This window comes from Amblyraja radiata, chromosome 11 (genome assembly GCF_010909765.2).
Source record: "Amblyraja radiata isolate CabotCenter1 chromosome 11, sAmbRad1.1.pri, whole genome shotgun sequence".
In the NCBI taxonomy this organism is placed as follows: domain Eukaryota; kingdom Metazoa; phylum Chordata; class Chondrichthyes; order Rajiformes; family Rajidae; genus Amblyraja; species Amblyraja radiata.
The window spans coordinates 9,895,161-9,915,206 of record NC_045966.1 but is presented as its reverse complement, the minus strand read 5'-3'; the positions used below and the strand labels follow the sequence as shown (position 1 = coordinate 9,915,206).

The following is a 20,046-nucleotide window of genomic DNA, read 5'->3' as shown; positions in this document are numbered from 1 at the left end:
GCCCCTCGAGCCAGCACCGCCATTCAATGTGATTATGGCTGATCATCCCCAATCAGTACCCCGTTCCTGCCTTCTCCCCATATCCCTTGACTCTGATATCTTTAAGAGCTCTGTCTAGCTCTCTCTTGAAAGCATCCAGAGAACCTGCCTCCACCGCCAACTGAGGCAGAGAATTCCACAGACTCACAACTCTGTATGTGAAAAAGTTTTTCCTCATCTCCATTCTAAATGGCTTACCCCTTATGCTTAAACTATGGCCCCTGATTCTGGACTCCCCCAACATCGGGAACATGTTTCCTGCCTCTAGCGTGTCCAAACCCTTAATAATCTTATATGTTTCAATAAGATCCCCTCTCATCCTTCTAAACTCCAGAGTGTACAAGCCTAGCCACCATTCTATCAACATATGGCAGTCCTGCCGCCATTCCGGGAATTAACCTTGTAAACCTACGCTGCACTCCCTCAATAGCAAGAATGTCCTTCCTCAAATTGGGAGACCAAAACTGCACACAATACTCCAGGTGTGGTCTCACTAGGGCCTTGTATAACTGCAAAGGACCTCTTTGCTCCTATACTCAACTCCTCTTGTTATGAAGGCCAACATGCCATTTGCTTCCTTCACTGCCTGCTGTATCCACAGACTCAGTGGGCCGAAAGGCCTGTTTCCTTGTTGTATCTCCAAACTAAACTAAACTAAATCCAGTTCATGCTTGACACAAAATGCTGGAGTATCTCAGCGGGTCAGGCAGCATCTCTGGGTGATGTTTAGAGCTGGAACCCTACTTCAGACAACATAAATCCAATTTGTTTTTTAGAAATACTCATTACAGCAGAACAACCTGTACTGCTTTCACCACAGCAAATAGGGTGTCCATGAATATGACCCAAGCCGACTCCAGGAGAAACTATTTATGGTTGCTCACCCGATTATAACCCCAACGTTGTTACTACTCCCAGGAAATTGCTTGTTGGAAATGTCCAGAGGCTTGGAAATGATCAACTATTGCACAGAGCTGCCGCACTATTGCAGGAAGTCTATCCTAACCTTTGCTTTCTAATCGAAAGCCTGTGTACTTGTGGTTGCTCTTGATATTAAATAGCACCAGGAATATTGCAAATGCTGAGAACTGTGGGGGCGTAGCCCGGGCCAGGATTGAACCCGGGTCTCTGGCATTGTGAGGTGGCAACTCTACCACTACGCCACCGTGCTAGGGCACTGTAGGGCATTGTAGGGCACTGTAGGGCACTGTAGCCTCATTTGGCTGCAGTCATAAGTACCTTTTTAGTTTTTTTAGTACAGTTTAAAGATACAGCACGGAAACGGGCCCTTCGGCCCACCGAGTCTGCGCCGACCAGCGATCCCCGCACACTAACACGATCCTACACACACCAGGGACAATTTTACATTTATACCGATCCAATTAACCTACAAACGTGTACGTCTTTGGAGTTTGTGAGGAAACCGAAGAACTTGGGGAAAACCCAGGCAGATCACGGGTCCGTACAGACAACATCCATGGTCAGGATCGAACCCGGGTCCTCTGACGCTGTAATGCCCCTGTCCCACTTAGTAAACCTGAACAGAAACCTGAACGGAAACCTCTGGAGACTTTGCGCCCCACCCAAGGTTTCCGTGCGGTTCCCGAAGGTTCCCAGAGGTTTTTGTCAGTCTCCCTACCTGCTTCCACTACCCGCAACCTCCGACAACCACCTGCAACCTCCGGGAACCGCACGGAAACCTTGGGTGGGGCGCAAAGCCTGCAGAGGTTTCCGTCCAGGTTTCCTAACTGGGACAGGGGCCTAAGGCAGCAACCCCACCACTGCGTCCGCTGCTGGGAGCTGCGGGGGCTGTCACCTCATGCGGCTGCAGTCACTAGTACTTGTGGCATCAGGGAATGCGGTGGTGCTTGTTGCAGCCAAGCTTGCCAGCCCCGGAGCATCACCGCAGCAGTTCATCACTGCCGTGTCCTCCGCCCGACATCAGCTGCTTAATCAATGACCTTATTCCCAACGTAATTTCAGAAGCACTGATGTTGATTGATGACTGCTGAATGTTCAATTCTATTCGCAACTCTTCAGTAAATGAAGCAGTTCATGCCTGCATGCAGCAAGACTTAAACAGCTTTAGGGAACTGCAATGATAAATGGAAACTAACATTTCAGTTACTAAAGTACCTCATGGTGGCCATCTCCAGTAAAAGCTTAGAAACAAGGAATTGTAGATGCTGGTTTGCATAAGAAGATAGAAAATTCTTCTCAATGTAATCTTCTTGGTTTCTTGGTCCTCCAAAATATTCCAAATGGAATTCAAACTGGAGGTGGTACCCCATCTCCCTCCTCCCCCACACCTCTCTCCCCCACCCCTCTCTCCTCCCCCTCTCTATCTCCCTCTCCTCACCCCTCTCCCTCTCCTCCCCCTCCTCCTCCCACCCCCATCCCTCTCTCCCCCTCTCTACCCCACCCCCTCCCCTCTCTCCCTCCGCCTCCCTTCCCCCTACCCCTCTGTCCCTCTTCCACCACTCCCCCTACCCCTCCCTCCCCACTCTTCCACCTCTCCCACTTGCTCCACCCCTCTCCCTCTCCCACCCCCATCCCTCTCTCCCCCTCTCTACCCCACCCCCTTCCCTCTCTCCCTCCGCCTCCCTTCCCCCTACCCCTCTGTCCCTCTTCCACCACTCCCCCTAACCCTCCCTCCCCACTCTTCCACTTCTCTCCCACTTGCCCCACCCCTCTCCCTCTCCCCCCCCCCACCCCTCTCTCTCCCCTCCCTCCCCTTCCCCCTCCCCCCCCCCATGTCAGAAGCGGTGATGTACACAACACGAATAAACGTAAGCCAGGTGGTTGTGATTTAAGTGGTCATTGTGAATATGCCGCTATCTTCTCCACAGGTGAGAATTTATCTGATGTATCTCCTCCTGCCTTCCGCCCCCCCTTCGATTGTTATCCTCCTCAGCTGTCCATCTTGTTTGCCTGACGTGTCCGTGGAGACATGCCTAACGGTTGACAATTAGTGCAGCGGAAATGCTTTGATGGGATAACCGGAGCCGTTTAGTATGCTCAGATGTATCGGTGATGATCTGATGTTTACCATCTTCAAAGTCTCCTGGAGCTGAAGCCGCAAGGCTGGCATCTTCCTCATTATTTATGTGTTGACTTGCAAATCTGTGTTGACAGTGGCACTCCGGGGGGGGGGCAGGCAGCTCTGTGTGTTTGCATGAACAACATTTTCCAGAAATTCTTCTCAGCACATGAAGTTCACTCTAGTTCAAGGATGTGCTGGCGCGGGAGAGTGGTCCAGAGGAGGTTGACCAGAATGATCCCAGGAATGAGCGGGTTAACATATGATTTGACGGCACTGGGCCTGTACTCGCTGGAGTTTACTAGAATGAGTGGGGGCATCTCATTGAAACTCACCGAATAGTGAAAGGTCTGGATAGAGTGGATGTGGAGAGGATGTTTCCACCAATGGGAGAGTCTAGGACCAGAGGGCACAGTCTCAGAATGAAAGAACGTTCCTTTAGGAAGGAGATGAGGAGGAATTTCTTTAGTCAGAGGGTGGTGAATCTGTGGAATTCACTGCCACAGAAGGCTGTGGAGGCCAAGTCAATGGATATTTTATACAGGATCGAACTTGAGTCTGAAGATGGGTCCCAACCCAAAATGTCACCTATGCATTTTCTCTAGAGGTGCTGCCTGGCCCACTGAGTTACTCCAGCATTTTGTGTCTATCTTTGGTTTAAACCAGGATCTGTAGAAGGGCCTCGACCCGAAACGTCGCCCATTCCTTCTCTCCAGAAATGCTGCCTGTCCCGCTGAGTCACTCCAGCTGAGAGTCTGGGTAGCGGGAACAGAGACACATGAAAAGATACAAAGAACAAATTAATGAAAGATATGCAAAAACGCAGATCAAAGCCAGCAACGGGGCTGATCCAAGAAAGGTGGAGCCCACAATGGTCCATTGTCGGCTGTGGGGAGGTGATCGCGAGTGATACAAACGGTGAAGGTCAGCAGGACGACAGTGAAACTAGCACGAAGACTAGTGTGGGAGAGGGAGAGGGGCAGGGAGACTCCAGCACTCTGTGTCTGTCTTCGAGATAATGAGGCTACTGGAAATACATTTGTATTGTGGTCCACAAGTGGGCAGGGTTAATTTTCACAAAGATGGTATAATTAGCAACATGGCAATGTGATTAATTTACTAGAGAAAGAGAAAGGTGATTCTATTAAATACTTTTTTATCTTTCTGCTTTCATGTTAGACCTTAGTCAGTAACATGTAAAATGGGATGTTATCAGTGACAATTATCGTAGCACGGGCTTGGTGAGGACTGTGAGACCAAAGATTACTCAATGTCAGCTTCCATTGCTACTGGCACAGTAACAAAGAACTACAGCAATTGATCGCAAGTACCTGAAGTAGGGGAAACATTGGCCCATGCATCTTTTACTTTCATTTTCTGTGCTGGTAATTATGAGAATTTTTTCCTCAAGGGAAAAAAATGGCATTAAATAAAATATACCAATATGATTTATACCACTTTGATCAGGAACGTACATTTGAACGACGAGCCATCCATTCGAGATATATTTTACCACGTTGTCTGTTCCATGTTTCAGTTATATCATGATAGTAAGGGTACCAAGTCAATGTCCTGATGCAACTGGAAATAGACACAGAAAGCTGGAGTTAAGGGGCTGTCCCACTGCGGCGACCTAATTCGCGAGTTAAGAAGAGTCTTCGACCTTCAAGCTCGAGGGCACTCGCTTGGAAAACCTCGAGCTGGATCGACCGTCCGCGTTGTAACCGCGAGCTGGATTGACCGACCGTACATACACGCACACGTAAACGCACATGCACATGCACACGCACATGCACACGCATACAGGGAGGGGAGAGAAGGGAGGGGAGAGAGAAGTGGGGGGAGAAGGGGGAGAGAAGTGGGGGGAGAAGGGGGGAGGAGAAGGGAGGGGGGAGAGAAGGGGGGGAGAGAGAAGGGAGGGGAGGGGAGAGAAGGGGGGGGGAGAAGGGAGGGGAGAAGGGAGGGGGAGAGAAGGGGGGGCGGAGTGAGAAGGGGGGGGGGAGAGAAGGGGGGAGGAGAGAGAAGGGGGGCGGAGAGAGAAGGGGGGGGAGAGAGAAGGGGGGGGGGGGACTGGAGAGAACTGGGGGGAGCAGAGAGAAGGGGGGAGGGGAGCGCGAGAAGGGCGGGAGAGAGAAGAAGGGCGGGAGAGAGTAGAAGGGGGGAGAGAGAGAAGGGGGGAGAGAGAAGGGGGGGGAGAGAGAAGGGGGGGGAGAGAGAAGGGGGGGAAGAGAGAAGGGGGGGAGAGAGAAGGGGGGGGAGAGAAGGGGGGGGAGAGAGAAGGGGGGGGAGAGAGAGAAGGGGGGGAGAGAGGAGAGGGGAGAGAAGGGGGGAGAGAGAAGGGGGGGAGAGAGAAGGGGGGAGAGAAGGGGGGGAGAGAAGGGGGGGGAGGGAAGGGGGGGGAGAGAGAAGGGGGGGGGCGGAGAAGGGGGGGAGAGAAGGGGGGGGAGAGAAGGGGGGGGAGAGAAGGGGGGGGAGAGAGAAGGGGGGGGAGAGAGAAGGGGGGGGAGAGAAGGGGGGGGGAGAGAGAAGGGGGGGGAGAGAGAAGGGGGGGAGAGAGAGAAGGGGGGGAGAGAAGGGGGGGGGAGGGGGGAGGGAAGAGAAGGGGGGGGAGAGAGAAGGGGGGGGGGAGAGAAGGGAGGGGGAGAGAAGGGGGGGGGAGAGAGAAGGGGGGGAGAGAGAGAAGGGGGGGGGGAGAGAAGGGGGGGAGAGACAGGGGGGGGAGGGGGGAGGGAAGAGAAGGGGGGGGAGAGAGAAGGGGGGGAGAGAAGGGGGGGGGAGGGGGAGGGAAGAGAAGGGGGGGGAGAGAGAAGGGGGGGGGGAGAGAAGGGAGGGGGAGAGAAGGGGGGGGGAGAGAGAAGGGGGGGGAGAGAGAGAAGGGGGGGGGGAGAGAAGGGGGGAGAGAAGGGGGGGGAGGGGGGAGGGAAGAGAAGGGGGGGGGAGAGAGAAGGGGGGGGAGAGAAGGGGGGGGGGAGAGAAGGGGGGGAGGAGGAAAGAAGGGAGGGGAGACATTTTTAAGAAGTATAATAAAGTTTAGCGGGCATTTTACCTACCGGTCGGTTTTCCTTGGTCCTGAAAATTCCAATGAGCCAATTAAAATGCCCGGTCAGCGAAGGAGATTGCCTACGGCTGCCCTCGACTGCCTGTAACTAAATAGTGACCCCACTCCACTGCACCACAAGTTAAAATGAACCATGCCGACCAAATTTTTCAACGTGCTGAAAAAATTTCAACGACCTAGCTGAGGCCGCAAGTATTCGGGAACTTCCCTCGAGCATGAAGCGGAGTTCCAGTGACCTCATAGGCTCTCCTAGGACAACGTGTCGACCATGCTGCGAGTTCGAGTCGAGGGCACACTCATCTAAACTCGCAGATTAGGTCGCCGCAGTGGGACAGCCCCTTAACTCAGCGGGATAGGTAATGGGGAGAAGGAATGGGTAACATTTCGGGTCGAGACCCATCTTCAGACCGGATGCCACACTGCTGGTATAAGTCTGAATTTCTTGATGAATACACTGTTAATATATTTGCTTAGCTGCTGCACTTGGTAACGATTAATTTGTCCTTTAAACTATGAATTACCCAAACTAAAATTACATGATTGTCAAAAATTGCAGCAGGATCTTGATCATTTGGGCACGTCGGCTGTTTAATATAGAGAAATGTGAGGTGGTGCATTTTGGGAGCTCTAACATGGGCAGAACCTACATAGTGAATGGCAGGGCTCTCTGGAGTGTTGTAGATCAGAGGAATCTAGGGTCATGTTGCGGTTGTGTAAGATGTCGGTGTGATCGCGTTATTGTATTCAGTTTTGGGCATCAAGTTATAGGAAAGATGTTGTCAAGGCTAGGACTCTGTTCCTTGGAGTGCAGGAAGATGACTGGTGATCCTATAGAAGCGTATAAGATCATGAGAGGAATAGATCTCGTAGGAATCCGGTAGACGTACAGCGTGTCTTGCCCAGGGTAGGAGAATCAAGAACCAGAGGACGTAGGTTTCAGGTGAGGGGGGGGGGGGGGGGGGGGGTAAGATTTAATAGGAGCCCGAGGGGTAACTTTTTCCACACAAAGGGTGATGGGTGTGTGGAACGAGCTGCCAGAGGTGGTATCTAGTTTAGTCTAGTTTAGTTTATTGTCACGTGTTCCGTGAAAAGCTTTTGTTGCGTTCTACACCTGATTACAATCGAGCCATTTACAGTGCATAGATACATGATAAGGGAATAACGTTTAGTGCAAGGTAAAGCCAGCCAATTCCAATCAGGAAAGTCCGAGGGTGACCAAAGAGGTAGATAGTAGTTCAGCGCTGCTCTCTGGTTGTGGTAGGATGGTTCAGTTGCCTGATAACAGCTCCAGTTGAGTCTGGTACAATGGCAATGTTTAAGAAACATGTAGACAGGTACATGGATAGGACAGGTTTGGAAGGATATGGGCCAAGCGCAGGCAAGTAGGACTAGTGTAGATAGGACATGTTGTGTGCAAGTTGGGCCGAAGGGCCCGTTTCCACACTGTGTCACTCTATGAGTCTATGACTATCCCATCAGCCATAATTTCAACAAACACAGAATAGGCTGCCATATAATTATATTAAGGTTCCCCCCCCTCCCTCCCCCCCCTCCCCCCCTCCACCCCTCCACCCCCACTAAAAGTGAAAGCACCAGGTTCTGTACAACTTTGTGTGCCTTCCATGAAAGATGCATTTTTTCATATCATTCATTCACTTGTTCTCTCTGCCTTTTCATACATTGTGCCCATTCTCTTCTTGAGGGGAGATCAATAGAAAGAAAAGTGACGTGGGCTCTCATGGTGACGTCAGCGAAAAGGGCCAATCTAATGACGTTTCCTCAAACACGATTCCTGGATATTGCCAAGGGAGCCTGCTCCATACACTTGCTGCTTATGGCCCTGTCCCACTGTACGAGTTCATTCAAGTGCTCTCCTGAGTTTAAAAAAAAATCAAACTCGTGGTAGCGGGTACGTCGGAGCTCAGGGACATAGAAAACATAGAAACATAGAAAATAGGTGCAGGAGTAGGCCATTCGGCCCTTCGAGCCTGCACCGCCATTCAATATGATCATGGCTGATCATCCAACTCAGTATCCCGTACCTGCTTTGTCTCCATACCCCCTGATCCCTCTAGCCACAAGTGCCACATCTAACTCCCTCTTAAATATAGCCAATGAACTGGCCTCAACTACCCTCTGTGGCAGAGAGTTCCAGAGATTCACCACTCTCTGCGTGAAAAATGTTTTTCTCATCTCGGTTCTAAAGGATTTCCCCTGTATCCTTAAGCTGTGACCCCTTGTCCTGGACTTCCCCAACATCGGGAACAATCTTCCTGCATCTAGCCTGTCCAACCCCTTAAGAATTTTGTAAGTTTCTATAAGATCCCCCATCAATCTCCTAAATTCTAGAGAGTACAATCTGAGTCTATCCAGTCTTTCTTCATAAGAAAGTCCTGACATCCCAGGAATCAGTCTGGTGAACCTTCTCGGTACTCCCTCTATGGCAATAATGTCCTCCCTTGGAGACCAAAACTGTACGCAATACTCCAGGTGTGGTCTCACCAAGACCCTGTACAACTGCAGCAGAACCTCCCTGCTCCTATACTCAAATCCTTTTGCTATGAATGCCAACATACCATTCGCTTTCTTTACTGCCTGCTGCACCTGCATGCCGACTTTCAATGACTGGTGTACCATGACACCCAGGTCTCGTTGCATCTCCCCTTTTCCTAATCTTCCACCACGTCTCTTAGCGGCTCGTAACACTAGCGGCAGGTACCCGGGAAGACTCGCTAATGGCAGCCAAGCTCGCGAAGACTCGTGAACATTTTTCAACATGTTGAAAAATGTCCACGAGAGCCCCGAGTACCTACGAGCGGCCATTACCGTAAATCTCCGAGTTCGAATCAGGGCAAACTCGGGGAGAACTCTTGAATGAACTCGTACAGTGGGACAGGGCTCTTAGTTTGCCAATAGACCAAGTTTAACTCCGCAGTTGCAAACTTGCTATCAGACCTTTTATCCATTGCCACTTGTGATTCACATGGCGTAATATTGTAGGTGCTTTAGTGTCGCTGTTTACAAAGATAGTTTGCAGATTTAGTGCTGCCGACAAGTTGTCCTTTATTGAAGGCAATAAACTCTCAACTAATGGCAGTATCTGCTCCAATAATGTAACAAAAGTCATAATGTGGTACACTTTTGTAAGCTATATTGCAACCCGATAAAAAGCATTAAATATTTACCGATGTAAATGATCTGCATCCATCTACTCTTGAGTATTTGTTGACTTTGTATCACTTAACTGCAAATTACACTTGACAGCTCTGAAATACAAATACAAAGTATTGGAAAAACTCAGTTGCTCAATCATCGTCTGCGGAAAGAGAAGCAGTAGATGTTTTAAGTCTGGAAACCATCAGTATTTGGGAAAGATAAATCTTTCCAGGTGCAGCAGAGGTTCACCTGCACCTCCTCCAACCTCACCTATTGCATCCGGACGACAGATGGCACAATGGGCTAAGTGTTCGGCTGGCAACCGGAAGGTAGCCGGTTCGAATCCCGCTTGGAGTGCATACTGTCGTTGTGTCCTTGGGCAAGACACTTCACCCACCTTTGCCTGTGTGTGAATGTGTGTGAATGTGTGTGAGTGATTGGTGGTGGTCGGAGGGGCCGTAGGCGCAGATTGGCAGCCACGCTTCCGTCAGTCTGCCCCAGGGCAGCTGTGGCTACAGAAGTAGCTTACCACCACCGAGTGTGACTGAAGAGTGAATGAATAATACGATGTAAAGCGCCTTGAGTATTAGAAAGGCGCTATATAAATCCCATCCATTATTATCCACTGCTCTAGGTGTCAGCTGCTCTACATCGGTGAGACCAAGCGTAGGCTTGGCGATCGCTTCGCCCAACACCTCCGCTCGGTTCGCAATAACCAACCTGATTTCCCGGTGGCTCAGCACTTCAACTTCCCCCTCCCATTCCGAATCCCACCTTTCTGTCCTGGGCCTCCTCCGTGGCCAGAGTGAGTCCCACAGTAAATTGGAGGAGCAGCACCTCACATTTCGCTTGGGTAGTTTATACCCAACATTAACTTCTCCAATTTAACTTCTCCCCTGCTTTCTCCTTCTTTCCCTTCCCCTTCCCAGCTCTCCCACAGCCCACTGTCTCCGCCTCTTCCTTTCTTCTTCCCACCCCCCCAACCCCCACATCAGTCTGAAGAAGGGTCTCGACCCGAAACGTCGCCTATTTCCTTCGCTCCATAGATGCTGCCTCACCCGCTGAGTTTCTTCAGCATTTCTGTCCACCTGGGAAAGTGTGATGTTATTTTTTGGGAGCAGAGAAGGCGTAAGGGTGGAGGGAATGGATAGAACAAAGAAAATGTCCCTGATATAATTCTTCTTGTCGAGTCCTCATCAGAAGATTAGAAATTGTTCAGCCAGAGCTGAACACACTTCTCGGCATCTGCATACAATGGCATCTTGTGCTTCCTGCATTTCATGTGCTTCTTGTCCATAGTGGTGGAAAGATTGGTGGACGTGAGTGCCCTTTCCTTGACCCCCCTGATATAATGAAGCGAAGAGATTTAATGTGGAAAACCCCTCCCCTGGGCCCCACCTGGACTCGTATCTACGTCTTCCTGCCCCCTCCTCTTCCACCCACATTCCTTCCTCTAGCTTCACAATTCATAACTCTTCTATCCTTTTGTCTCATCTGTTTTAATCTCTGGTCTTTGTTCCAGTCATCTGTCAATAACCTCCACCCCCCCCTCGTCTATGTTCATCTATTACCCGCCAAGCTTTGTCCTGCCCTTTCTCTCCCTCAGTTTTCCTCCTACATTCAGCCTGAAGAAGGGTTCCATCCAAAATGTTACCTGTCCATATTTAGTTTTGTTTGTTTTTGTTTAGTTTAGAGAAACAGCGCGGAAACAGGTGCTTCGTCCCACTGAGTCCCCGCCCACCAGCGATCCCTGCACACTAACAATATTCTACACACACTGGGGACATTTTTTTACATTTATACATAGCCAATTAACCGACAAACCTGTTCATCTTTGGAGTGTGGATGGAAACCGATGATCTCTGAGAAAACCCACGCGGTAACGGGGAGAACGTACAAACTCCGTACAGACAAGCACCCATAGTCGGGATCGAACCCGGGTCTCTGGCGCTGTGAGGCAGCAGCTCTACTGCTGCGCCACCTTACATAGAAACATAGACATAGAAAATATGTGCAGGAGTAGGCCATTCGGCCCTTCGAGCCTGCACCGCCATTCAATATGATCATGGCTGATCATCCAACTCAGTATCCTGTACCTGCCTTCTCTCCATACCCCCTGATCCCTTTAGCCACAAGGGCCACATCTAACTCCCTCTTAAATATAGCCAATGAACTGGCCTCAACTACCTTCAGTGGCAGAGAATTCCAGAGATTCACCACTCTCTGTGTGAAACCGCACTGTCTCTAGAGATGCTGCCTGACCCGCTGCGTTACTCCAGCACCTTGTGTCCTCCACTGATTTTATGGGCCAGTTAAGATCAGGTTATCCTTTTCACATCTCTGAACCACTGGCTCAACCATGAATCAGTTCCAGTGGATCACTTCTCCGGTTAGACGTCATTTGGTGTCAAGTCCTGTTTATCAATTATTATTCCGACATTAATTGTTTTCATAACTGTGAAGACATTTTAATACAATTCTTGCTCTGCACCTCCCTGGTGACGTTGATAAGCACTAAGCTGTTCATATATATTCAATACAAGATTAGTAACAGGCATCAACTATTAAAGTCGTCACAATTACACATTGGGTTTGGCACATTACTTTAGTCTTTTAGACTTTAGTGAAACAGGCCGACCCTACAACGCTCGCCAGGCCAAGCAGCCTTCGTGGTCACGTTAAGAAACTCTGCATTTACAACAACGGCACTTGAAAATTGTGCCGTACCCGGAGATTTTAGACTTTAGAGATACAGTGCAGAAACAGGCACTTCGGCCCATCGAGTCCATGCTGACCAGCGATCACCCTGTACATCAATACTTTCCTACGCACTAGAGACAATTTAACAAGTTTGCCAAAAGCAATTAACCGACAAGCCTGCATGCCTTTGGAGTGTGGGAGGGAACAGGAGAAAACCCACACGGGTCACGGGGAGAATGTGCAAACACCGTACAGACAGCACCTGTAGTCAGGATCAAACCCAGTCCCTGGTGCTGTAAGGCAGTGAGTTCATTATTATGGTTACTGCCTTTCATTGATGTGACTTTGCTACCACTCTCTCTTGCATCCTGATCTTGTAGATAGGCTCATGGATATATAGGGAATGACGGGGTAAGGATCATGTGCAGGCACAGGAGATGAGTTTAATGTGGCATCATGTACCGCATGGGCATTGTGGACCAAAGCACCTGCTCCTGTGTTGTACTGCTCTAAGTTCTAAATTCATCTCAGCTGACTTCCACATTCTGATCTTCTCCAAGGCCATTCAACGCTCCTATGAAGGTTTCAACCTGTGATGCCATGATGCACAGCCTTAGAAAATTCTTTGGAATGGAGATGAGGAGGAATTTCTTTAGCTAGAGGGTGGTGAATCTATGGCATTCATGGGAGATTGACTGTTTCTTGATTAGTACGGGTGTCAAGGGTTATGGGGAGAAGGCAGGAGAATGGGGTTGAGAGGGGAGGGTAGATCAGCCACGATTGCATGATGGAGTAGACTCGATGGGCCGAATGGCCTAATTCTGCTTCTATGACTTATGAACCTATGTGACTCTTGTGCATTTAGCTGCCATCCCATGCCTACTGTGGCACCAAGGTTCTTGGAGCTTTCGAACTGTTTCTACATTGCCATGTGGTCTGCTCAGTACATCTAACACAGTTGATGCTAGATCCTGGCTATTCAATAACATTGCTATCATCACTGGTCCTGAATAGATTCAGTTCTTCCCCCAAATCTTTCACCTTAAATCTAATGATCTGTGCCAGACTATTTACGGGCATATCACCTCACTGTGGCACCTTGGATATGCCATCTTGCATCTCACAGGTACACTCAAGCCTTAACCTTGTCTTTGTCAAAGCTGTTATTTTGAATGATTCTGAATGTTCCTGACATTCTGAAATATTAAATAGCTGTTAGAAATTGAATAATCAGATGATGCAATTTAATAAGTTTCACTTTGGTAAAGGTAAAATAGCTTAAATCCTAAGCAATGCAAGGCATTGTAACAAACGCTACGATTTTAAAAGTGTAATTTATTGGTACCTATCAGCATGGTGGCACAGTGGTAGAGTTGCTGCCTTACAGCAGTGGAGCCCTGGGTTCCATTTCTGACTACCAGGGCGGTCTGTACGGAATCTGTATGCACTTCTTGTGACCGCGTGGGTTTCCTCTGGGTGCTCCGGTTTCTTCCCACACTCCGAAGACGTGCAGTTTGTAGGTTAATTGGCTTCTGTAAATTGTCCCCAGTGTGTACGATGCAAAAGTGTGATAAGATAGAACTAGTGTAGGCATTGGCGGACAGGGTCTAAAAATATTGGTTGCCAGGAGACAAAGGGGGCCCACTTCATCAGGGGCCCACTTGATATATGGGGCCCACTTCATCAGGAGCCCACTTGATATATGGGGCCCACTTCATCAGGGGCCCACTTGATATATGGGGCCCACTTCATCAGGGGCCCACTTGATATATGGGGCCCACTTCATCAGGGGCCCACTTGATATATGGGGCCCACTTGATATATGGGGCCCACTTCATCAGGGGCCCACTTGATATATGGGGCCCACTTCATCAGGGGCCCACTTGATATATGGGGCCCACTTCATCAGGGGCCCACTTGATATATGGGGCCCACTTCATCAGGGGCACACTTGATATATGGGGCCCACTTCATCAGGGGCCCACTTGCCATTGGGCAAGCTGACACCCTGGCCAGTCCGCCACTGAGTGTAAGAGTCGACATGGACTTGGTGCACCGTAGGGCCTGTTTCCACGCTGCATCTCTAAACTAAACTAAACCTTCTTCACGAGACCAGTGTGTGGATTTTCTAGCTTAATTGATAGGGAGCCCCCCCCCCCCCCACCCCCGCAGTATATGTTGGGCGGAATCTGTCATGAAATTGCTCTTTAGTATATTAACGCGTGGAAGTCTGGAACTGACATCCAAAGGGCCCTCACTTCCCAGCGACGTTCCATTCATTATCCTAGCATGGTTAAAATCTGACAGCCCATTGCATGCATTAATTTTGTTGAAAAAACGTGTCAAAATATGGGGATCGTTTCATTTTGTGATCCATGTCCGAAATTTGATTCAAGTGAATCTTGTAAATCAGAAATTGGCAGCTGAGGAAAAACGTGAACTTGCAAACATATTTGGATATTCGGTTTGAATTTGCAACATGATCATTGCAAGCAATTAACGTGGACACTCGCAGAGTCATAGAGTCATAGAGTGATACAGTGTCGGAACAGGCCCTTCGGCCCAACTTGCCCACACAGGCCCACATGCCCCAGCTACACTAGTCCCACTTGATTCATATCCCTCCAAACTTGTCCTATCCACGTCCCTGTCTAACTGCTTCTTAAACGTTGGGATAGTCCCAGGCTCAACTACCTCCCATGGCAGCTTGTTCCATGCACCCACTATCCTTTGTGTGAAAAAGTTACCCCTCAGGTTCCTATTAAAATTTTCCCCTTCACCTTGAACCTATGTCCTCTGGTCCTCGATTCCCCTACTCTGGGCAAGAGACTCTGTGCATCTACCCGATCTATTCCTCTCATAATTTTGTACACGGTGGTGGAGCGGTAGAGTTAGAAACATAGAAACATAGAAAATAGGTGCAGGAGTAGGCTATTCGGCCCTTCGAGCCTGCACCGCCATTCAATATGATCATGGCTGATCATCCAACTCAGTATCCTGTACCTGCCTTCTCTCCATACCCCCTGATCCCTTTAGCCACAAGGGCCACATCTAACTCCCTCTTAAATATAGCCAATGAACTGGCCTCAAATACCTTCTGTGGCAGAGAATTCCAGAGATTCACCACTCTCTGTGTGAAAAATGTTTTCCTCATCTCGGTCCTAAAAGATTTCCCCCATATCCTTAAACTGTGACCCCTTGTTCTGGATGTCCCCAACATCGGGAACAATCTTCCTGCATCTAGCCTGTCCAACCTCTTAAGAATTTTGTAAGTTTCTATAAGATCCCCCCTCAATCTTCTAAATTCTAGCGAGTACAAGCCGAGTCTATCCAGTCTTTCTTCATATGAAAGTCCTGACATCCCAGTAATCAGTCTGGTGAACCTTCTCTGTACTCCCTCTATGGCAAGAATGTCTTTCCTCAGATTAGGAGACCAAAACTGTACGCAATACTCCAGGTGTGGTCTCACCAAGACCCTGTACAACTGCAGTAGAATCTCCCTGCTCCTATACTCAAATCCTTTTGCTATGAATGCTAACATACCATTCGCTTTCTTCACTGCCTGCTGCACCTGCATGCCTACTTTTAATGACTGGTGTACCATGACAGTTGCTGCCTTTCTGCGAATGCAGCGCCGGAGACCCGGGTTCGATCCCGATTAAGGTTGCTGTCTGTACGGATTTTGTACATTCAATACAATACAATACAATACCTTTTATTTGTCATTTGAACCTCACATGAGGTTCAAACGAAATTTGGTTTCTGCAGCCATACAAAAAAAGAACCAAGACACACAACAACACAATTCAATTCACATAAACATCCATCACAGTGAGTCCTCCTCACTGTGATGGAAGGCAAAACTTAAACATATCTCTCCCCTGCACTCCCCTCTCCCCCCCATGTCAGAGTCAAAGACAGAGTCAAAGCCCCCGGCGGGCGTGTTCTCCCCGTGACCTGCGTGGGTTTTCTACAAGATCTTCAGTTTCCTCCCACATTTCAAAGACGTGCAGGTTTGTCGGTTAATTGGCTTGGTAAATGTAAAAAAATGGCCCTAGTGGGTATAGGACAGTGTTAGTGTGCGTGGATCGCTGGTAACCACGGACCCGGTGGGCCGAAGGGCCTGTTTCCACGCTGGATCTCTTAACCAATCTAAACTAAACCTCTATAAGATCACTCCCCCATCCTCCTGCGCTCCAAGGAATAGAGACCCAGCTTACTCAACCTCCTCCTATGGCTCAGCAACCTCTCCCTGCAAGCTCAGACAGTATCACTGTGTGTTTCCCCTTTTGTTGCTGTTTGGAGCCGCCAGCAAAAATAATGTTCAATTTGCAAATCGGAAATATCGCCGGATTTTTATGTAATGAGATGCATTACCGGTGAAGCTTACCTGAAGAAATATTGATTTATGTCCCTCTATCCGAAGCAGCTGCAAAATTCAACAATGTAAGATTGAATTAGTAATATCATACACAGAAATCATAATCATATACCTGATGTGCCAAATGGAAATGACAAACAATGTGACAAATTTAGAATTGAATGAGCCTCGCTTTTAATCTGCGATCTCCTTGGTGCAGCATAGCCACGTTCCTGTACACGTATCTTGCACCTCGATAAGAACGACAAATCGAATAAAATGCTGTTAATTTGTGGCTGCAAATAGCTTTTGTTTATTTAACTTAATGGAATGTGAGGGTGGCACAGTGAATTTTAAAAAGGCCAGGAGGAAAGATGATACCAGGGCATCGGAGATGTCCTCATTCTTTAGGGAACGGGGGTTCCCCTCTTCCATTATAGATGAGGCTCTCACTAGGGTCTCCTCGATATCCAGCAGCTCCGCTCTTGCTCCCCCTCCCCCCATTCGTAAGGTCAGAGTCCCCCTTGTCCTCACCTTCCACCCCATCAGATGTTGCATACAGTACATAATCCTCCGACATTTTCGCCACCTCCAATGAGATCCCACCACTGGCCACATCTTCCCATCTCCACCCCTTTCTGCTTTCCGCAGAGACCGTTCCCTCCACAACTCCCTGGTCAACTCGTCCCTTCCTACCCAAACCACCTCCTCCCCGGGTACTCTACCCTGCAACCGCAGGAGATGCAACACCTGTCCCTTTACCTCCCCCCTCGACTCCATCCAAGGACCCAAACCGTCTTTCCAGGTGAGGCAGAGGTTCACTTGCACCTCCTCCAACCTCATCTACTGTATCCGCTGCTCCAGGCGCCAACTTCTCTACATTGGCGAGACCAATCGCAGGCTCGGCGATCGTTTCGCTGGACAATTCCCCTCAGTCCGCCTTAACCTACCTGATCTCCCGGTGGCTCAGCACTTCAACTCCAACTCCCATTCCCAATCTGACCTTTCTGTCCTGGGCCTCCTCCATTGTCAGAGTGAGGCCTAGCGCAAATTGGAGGAACAGCACCTCATATTTTGCACCCCAGCGGTATGAACATTGACCTCTAACTTCAGATAGCCCTTGCTTTCTCTCTCCATCCCCTCCCCCCCCCCCTTCCCAGTTCTCCCACCAGTCTTACTGTCTCCACCCCCTCCCCTGACATCAGTCTGAAGAAGGGACTCGACCCGAAACGTCACCCATTCCTTCTCACCGGAGATGCTGCCTGACCCGCTGTTACTCCAGCATTTTGTGTCTACCCAGGAGGAAAGACCCGCTGTCTCGAGGGAATCTGCGTGCGAGATAGAGTGGTAGCAGAGTCACAAAGATGAAAGGTTGCAACCAAAGAAGAGATTATTCCAAATGAACTCACGGCGTTCCGTAAGGGGCTGCACAGTGGCGCAGCGGTAGAGTTGCTGCCTTACAGCGCCAGAGGCCTGTGGTGTTCGATCCTGACTACGGGTGCTGTCTGTGCGTAGTTTGTACGTTCTCCCCGTGACCGTGTGGGTTTTCTCCAGGTGCTACAGGTTCCTCCCACACTCCAAAGACATGCAGGTTTGTAGGTCAATTGGTAAAATTTAAGTTAACCCTCGCATGTGGGATAGTGCTAATGTACAGGGTGATCGTTGGTCGGCACGGACACGTTGGGCTGAAGGGCCTGTTTCCACTCTGTTTCTCCAAAGTCTAGAGTCTACAGGTTTGCAGACACCGTCACAGGCCAGATCTCACACAATGACCAGATGGAGTACAGACATGGCTGAGTAGCATGGTGCTAATGACAGCATAACGAATGAGCTCTTTATCGACTAAAGGAAACGAGCAGACTTCACCCAGCAGTCTGGATCAATACTGCTGATGTTTGATACATTCAAGTTCCTATGTGTAAAAACCATCAATGATTTAGACCCAAAATGCTGGAGTAACTCAACAGGTCAGGCAGCATCTTTGGAGAAAAGGAATAGGTGACGTTTCGTGTCGAGACCCTTCTTCAGACCTCAGAGTCTGAAGAAGGGTCTCGACCCGAAATGTCACTTTTTTTTTCTCCAGAGATGCGCCTGTCCCACTGATCCGTTCCAGCATTTTGTGTCTATCTTTGGTGTAAACCAGCACCTGCAGTTCCTGCCCACACATACCACCGATGGTTAGGCCGGTCCGAGCGCACTGGCATTCGAGTCAGGAAAACACTCCAATGTCTTTATTTCCTCAGCAGATGAAGGACATTTGGCATGTCTCCAATGACTACAGATGCCTATTCAACATCCCATCCAGATGAATCACAGCACGACATGCCAACAGCTCTGCCCAGAACTGCAAGGAGTTGCAGAGTTGTGATCGCAGCCCAGTCAATCGCACAAACCACTCTCCCCCTCAGCTGACTCTATCTACATATCACGCGGCTTCAGGGAGGTAGCCAAGATACTCAAACACCATTCCCACCTCAGCCATTCACTTATCCCCTCACCCATCAGGCAGGAGATACAATAGCTCATGGTTCAATGGTACTTCATTGACGCTTGTTCTGAGGTACAATGAACACCTCCGCTCAGTCCGCATTAACCGACCTGATCTCCCGGTGGCTCAGCACTTCAACTCCCCCTCCCATTCCCAATCTGACCTTTCTGTCCTGGGCCTCCTCCATTGTCAGATTGAGGCCCAGCGCAAATTGGAGGAACACCACCTCATATTTTGCTTGGGTAGTTTACACCCCAGCGGTATGAACACTGACATGAACATAGCCCCTTGCTTTCTCTCTCCATCTCCTTCCCCTTCCCAGTTCTCCCACTAATCTTACTGTCCCTGCCTACATTCTATCTTTGTCCCACCCCCTCCCCTGACGTCAGTCTGAAGAAGGGTCTCGACCCGAAACGTCGCCCATTCCTTCTCTCCAGAGATGCTGCCTGTCCCGCTGAGTTACTCCAGCATTTTGTGTCTACCTTCGATTTTAACTGGCATCTGCAGTTCTTTCTTACATACAATGAAATTAATTTTTGTATACAGTTCAGTACAAGAGTTCAGCACATAAGCACGTCTTAGATGCAGTACAAGTGAAGATAAACACAAAATGCTGGAGTAACTCAGCGGGACAGGCAGCATCTCTGGAGAGAAGGAAGGTGTGATGTTTCGGGTCGAGTCTGAAGAAGCGTCTCGACCCGAAACGTCACCCATTCCTTCTCTCTAGAGATGCCGCCTGTCCCTCTGAGTTACTCCAGTATTTTGTGCCACATCTTCGGTGTAAAGCAGCTTCTGCAGTTCCTTCCTACACATACAGTACAAGTGTATGGAAATAGTACAGTGAAACTGCATGCAAGAATGGTTCAGCAGCACACAGCGGTAGAGTTGCTGCCTTACGACGGCAGAGACCCGGGTTCGATCCTGACTATGGGTATTGCCTGTGTGGAGTTTGTACATTCTCCCTGTTCTCCCTGTGACCAGGTGGGTTTTCTCCAGGTGCTCCTGTTTCCTCCCACACTCCAAAGATGTACAGGTCTGTAAGTTAATTGGTTTTGCTAACATTGTAAATTGTCCCATGTGTGTAGGATAGTGTTAGTGTACAGGGTGGTCGGTACGGACTCCGTGGGCCGAAGGGCCTGTTTCTGCGCATATTCGCCAAAGTCTAAATTGGCTTTGTTAACGCGCGGGGATCGCTGGTCGGTGTG

At 49.3% G+C, this 20,046-nt stretch overlaps 2 long non-coding RNA genes across 2 annotated transcripts in view; one reads left to right on the top strand and one right to left on the bottom strand.

Moving 5' to 3' along the window:
* LOC116978266 overlaps window positions 1-20,046 on the top strand; it is a 78,076-nt gene that overhangs the window by 34,956 nt on the left and 23,074 nt on the right. The gene's annotated exons all lie outside the window — the stretch shown is intronic.
* LOC116978265 lies at window positions 1,654-18,189 on the bottom strand. The gene is made up of 3 exons (XR_004413426.1): window positions 18,178-18,189; window positions 11,893-11,896; window positions 1,654-1,800 (listed from the first exon to the last, which is right to left on the bottom strand). It is a non-coding gene; the product is annotated as an uncharacterized LOC116978265 (long non-coding RNA).